This window comes from Triturus cristatus, chromosome 6 (genome assembly GCF_964204655.1).
Source record: "Triturus cristatus chromosome 6, aTriCri1.1, whole genome shotgun sequence".
NCBI lineage: Eukaryota > Metazoa > Chordata > Amphibia > Caudata > Salamandridae > Triturus > Triturus cristatus.
The window spans coordinates 332,153,472-332,159,471 of NC_140589.1; positions in this window are offsets into that span (position 1 = coordinate 332,153,472).

The following is a 6,000-nucleotide window of genomic DNA, read 5'->3' on the forward strand; positions in this document are numbered from 1 at the left end:
TGGAGATGGGCAATTCCACAAAACATCTTTCTCCTGGCACAACACGTCCCAGGCATACAAAACACCATGGCAGACCTGCTCAGCAGACAAGCCCAACAAATACACGAATGGGAACTGCATCCACGAGTTCTTCGCCCATTCTTCCGCAAGTGGGGGCATCCTCAGATAGACCTCTTCGCCACCCACGAAAACAAAAAATGCCCAAGCTTCGCCGCCAGATACCCACACCCATTGTCCAAAGGCAATGCGATATGGATGAACTGGTCAGGCAAATTTGCATACGCCTTTCCACCTCTCCCACTAATTCCATTAGTGGTCAGGAAACTACAACAGCACTTCCTCACACTCATTCTGGTAGCCCCAACATGGGCCAGGCAGCCGTGGTACACCACACTATTACAGCTATCAGTGGTACCACATCAAAAACTGCACCTGTCCCCATGCCTCCTAACTCAGAACCATGGAGAAATCAGACACCCGGACCCAGCTCAGCTCAACCTTGCGATCTGGCTCCTGAAATCTTAGAATTTGGGTACCTTAACCTTCCCCCTGACTGCATGAATATTATCAAGGAAGCCAGACGTCCTACCACTCGAGCATGCTATGCCGCAAAGTGGAAGAGATTTGTTGTTTACTGCCGTAACAATACAATCAACCTCTGACCTTAACAAGGAAAGACGCTCACTTAGACTTGCCGAAAGGACATGGCGACAGCACCCTTCTCCCTCCCATCTGGCCCTCCTTAGAACCGCTAGATCCACCTACAAAAAACATATTTTCTTTGAAAAAGCATCTTTCTTTCGCATACAACTCTCCCGCTCCAAAAACAGACCCAGAGAACTGTTCAAGATCGTGAGAAACCAATCCACTAAGGCACCCCTTAACCTGTCGGCCTCCACTAGCAAATGTGAAGAAATTGCTAACTTTTTCTCCGAAAAAATCGCCAAGATTGATCTGTCCTTCCATGTAACCCAGCTCCCTCCCTCACCCACATGTCCTTTGAATAATACTCTAACACCACACTCACTCCTGATCCCACCCCCTATCTCTATCGCTTTCACACACCCTCCCTCCTCCACCCCTCCTGTACCACACCACCCCACCCCACTCCTTAAAAATAATGCCGCATGGAGAAATTTCCAACCTGTGACGGAAATGGAAGTCTTTAACATCCTATCCAAACTAAAACCATCCTCACACACTAAAGACCCACTCCCATCAGCCCTCACCCAAGAACTAAAGCACATCTTTGTCCCTTATTGGACCAACATCATTAACGGCTCCCTCTCTTCTGGATGTGTTCCTATCTCACTCCAACTGGGACAAATCACGCCCATCCCCAAAAACCCCAAAGCCGACCCTAATGACCCTAACAACCTCCGCCCTATCTCCAACCTCCCACTACTCTCCAAAACCCTTGAAAAATGCGCCCTAATTCAACTGGACAAGCATATTGACACTTTTAACCTGCTTGACCCCCTTCAATCTGGCTTCCGCAAAGGTTGCAGCACCGAAACCGCCCTGCTTAACATTGTAGATGACATCCACCTCACACTGGATAAGGGTGAGTCTTGCATACTCCTCCTCCTTGACCTCACTGCTGCATTCGACACAGTTAACCACTCAACCTTACTCAATGCACTCAAAGATCGTTTCGGACTTAATGGCACTGTCCTAAACTGGTTCACCTCATACTTACAACACAGAAAACAACAAATCAAAATTCAAAATTACCTCTCCTGCCCTGCATCAGTCTCCCTCGGTGTACCCCAAGGATCTATCCTCTCGCCGGCCCTCTTCAACCTCTTTATGGAACCCCTCACCCTTAAACAAGCCAAAATTAACTACCACCTGTATGCTGACGACACCCAACTTTACTATAAAATCAAATCCCACTCTGATATCTTACACCTAAACTCAGCCCTATCCAAGATCCAATCCTGGTTTTTCGCAAATCATCTCAAACTTAATCCAAACAAAACTGAAATCATTCTCTTCTCTCCCAAAAACAACCCTCTCCCCATCCAAACATGGATAACTGACCTTAATGCCCTTAACTGCTCTCTCCTCCTAGCCGAATCAGTTAAATCTCTTGGCATCTCCATCAACAATAAACTTGCGCTCAATACCCATATAAAAAATTCGGCAAAAGGAGCACTCTTCTCACTCCGGCTTCTCAAAAAAATCAAACCGTTCATTCCTGCGGAAGATTTCAAATCGGTTATCCAATCTTTAGTCCTTTCCAAGATTGACTACGGAAACGCTCTACTCTCTGGAACACCCAAAGTTCACCTTGCCCCCCTCAAATCTGTCCTCCACTTAGCGGCCAGACTAACAACCGACTGTAAACGTTCTGAACACATCTCTCCTGCCCTCAAAGAACTCAAATGGCTTCCCATTGAGGGCCGATCCTCATATAAAATTGCCTGCATTACACACAAAGCCCTCTATCAAAAGACACCAAGTTACCTCTCCAATAAACTCACTAAAGCAGGATGCTCCCGGACATTGAGAAGCTCAAACGCACTTCTTCTCGTCCCCACGCTACTAAAGAAAAAAGCCTCGCAGGCACGCTCCTTCTCTGGAAAAGCCCCCAGCCCATGGAATGCCCTCCCCAAAGCTCTCCGTTGTACCCCCTCCTATATCAGTTTCAAAAAAGACCTTAAAATACACTTGCTCAATCAATACTGGGGTACTTAATTCCTCTCCTACTATTCTTGTGCTACCCACCCCCTCCTCCCTTTGACACTACCGCTCTCACCTTCGCCTCTCCCACTTCTACAGCCCCCACTCCTCTCCACCCTACCTCTCTCTTCCTATCCTAATTTCTCCCCTCCATCGCCTTCTCACATACCCTATCCCTCCAGGCGCTTTTTTATCCACTGAACCTACCCTTTTGCTCCCCTTACTATTATTATCGGCATGAGCTCAACTGAGTCTTCTATTCCTTCATGTATAATTGCCTCACTATTTTAACTATTTGCTCTGTTTTGTCCTAAATAATTTTTATGCAAATGTAAAGCGCTTTGATACCCCCGGGTGGAGCTAGCGCTATATAAAACTTCTAAATAAATAAATAAACCATTTGGATGCATCCATACAACACATTATATGCTATCTACTCCATCTTCAAAGGTGTAACCTGGCATATTCTTCCATACGCCTACACCTAGCAGCGATTGCTGCTTACCTGCAAAACAGACAGCATTTATCACTGTTCAGAGTGCCTGCTATTAAAGCCTTTATGGAAGGCCTTAAACGCATAATTCCGCCCAGGGCACCACCTTCTCCTGTATGGAATCTAAATGTAGTTCTTACAAGGCTAATGGGTCCGCCCTTCGAACCAATGCATAAATGTGAGCTACAGTTTCTCACCTGGAAAACAGCTTTTCTCGTAGCTATCACTTCCCTTAGAAGGGTTAGTGAAATACAAGCGTTCACTATACAGGAACCCTTCTTACAAATACATCACAGCAAAGTGATACTTCGTACGAATCCAAAATTTCTGCCCAAGGTCATTTCCCCCTTCCATCTTAATCAATCGGTGGAATTACCTGTCTTTTTCTCGCAACCTCAATCTGTTGCGGAAAGGGCTCTACATACACTTGATGTTAAGAGGGCTTTACTGTACTACATAAAAAGAACGCAACCTTTCAGGAAGACTAAACAATTGTTTGTCTCCTTCTCTCCACCGCATAAAGGCAACCCCATCTCTAAATCAGGGATAGCTAGGTGGATTGTAAAGTGCATACAAATTTGCTATCACAAGGCAAAAAGAACATTATCTGTTCCACCTAAAGCCCACTCTACAAGAAAGATAGGGGCTTCTATGGCTTTTCTAGGGAACATACCCTTAGATGACATCTGCAAAGCAGCCACATGGTCAACACCGCACACCTTCACAAAACATTACTGTGTAGACGTGCATTCCAAGCAACAAGCTAGTGTGGGCCAGGCTGTACTAAAGACACTATTTCAAACCGCTGCAACGGATACCGGTGGTCGCCGCTAGGGCTGGGTACTGCTATATAATCTATGCAAAAGTGTACAATCTGCAGCTCATCTGCCTCGAACGGAATATGCTACTTACCAGTATGCATCTGTTCTTGGCATGTAGAGCTGCAGAGTTGTACACGCCCACCCGCCTCCCCGGCTACCTGTCTCCGTTCCAGTCTATCTTATTTAGATACAACACACATGGGTTTCTCACTGTTATTACTACGCTCCATCATTTCCCTGCTGGCGAAAAACAATCTGAGGATGGAGCCGAAGCCCATGCGCACTACGGACCGAAGGAGGAGTCACCGAACTCGTGACTTCCAAAGACTGTCCAAGAACAAAAACAAACTGCAAACATCCGGGCCCAACACCAGATGGCGATCTATGCAAAAGTGTACAACTCTGCAGCTCTACATGCCAAGAACAGATGCATACTGGTAAGTAGCATATTCCTTCCAGACTGCCTCCCATCTTGATTCCATCTGATTCTGGCATAATTATCCTGGTGTAACCTGGTTAAAAGTGTTAGGGCATGGGGAAGTCCCATGTCCCTCAGGGTGGTCCAGAGCCGGGTGCGGTCAGTGGAATCAACAGCTGTTTTCAGGACAACAAATTCTACGCAGAGATGACCTTTCTTGAGTGTGACCTCTTTCCATATAAGCATTAAAAAACGAAATACTTGGTCTAAAGTGCAAGTGGCGGCTCGAAACCCCGCCTGCAGATGCGAGATAATATTGTTGTCCTCTGCCCAATCTTGGGTACGAGTTAAGATTAATTTGCTAAAAAAATTCTGAGCCATGTCTTTAAGGCGAATAGGCCTATAGTTTGCAGGGTCCCCTTTATCCCCTTTTTAGGTCTCGCCTGACCCAGCGCATGCGCTGGTCTGGCGAGACATTTTGTGAGGGCTCCAAAAAGTGCTACCAGGCCAGCCTAGAGCTACAGTGCATGTGCGCGGGCACGCGCGCCGCGGTTGACCGAGGTTACTTTCACTTTCACGGCCGCTTTGATGTTTGATCGCGATCACTTTCGCGGCCGCTTGGCATAGCCAATAGGTGTCGCTTTTGGGACCTTATAAGTATTTAGTTATGCAACTGTTGCATGGCTAAACACTTATAAGGTCCCAAAGGCGAGACCTATTGGCTATGCCAATGCTTGTTTATATATGGGGATAATTTCAGCGCCCTGCCACGTACCCGGTATGGGACCTCCATGTGTAATAGCATGAAAAACAGCATGAAGCAGGGTGCCCCAGAAATTGGGTTCAGATTTATAAAGATCTCCAGGGAGTCTATCAAGCCCGGGGGCTTTACCAATTTGGAGGGATGTGATTGCATTCTTAATTCCCATAAGGGAAAAACTCACATCCTCATTATATTCAAACTCCGCATTACGGCCCCTGGTTACATCCCCTGCAATACCCACAGCCTCACCATCCTCTGAGGAGTATAATGCCTAAAAATACCCTTCCCAGATGTGCGGCTGTATGTAAGAGTCATTTTCGGCAACCTGATAGGTTTCCCCCTTAGAAAGTAGATGCCAAAATAAACTGCAGTCTTTTTGCCTAGATGCCTTAACTAGGGGGCGCCAACTCTCTGTTTCCCAGTTGCGTTTGGCCTCCCTTTGTATACTCTTATAGTTCTTCTTTTTATTCAATATGTTAGACCTCGTCCCCTCCTTTACTGCCTCTTTAAGTTCAATTCTTGCCTGCCTGCCTTCCTTATTATACCAGGGTTAATTTATCTGTTTGTACGGGAGTAAACCTCCCTGGCATTTTAAAGAGGGAGAAATATTATTCGACAGGTCTAGGTAGGTGGCTAAAATGCTATCATCATTTACGTTAGCATTCGTTAACTTCAGTTGGAATTGTGTCACCTCTTTATAAATTCCGATGAGGAGCTTGGCATCAGCAACTATGTTTGGCCACTTAATTCTCTTATTATTGTTTGTTGCTACTACCTGACCCCTCGTTAGACTACACTGAGATTTTAGAACCGGTAGCCC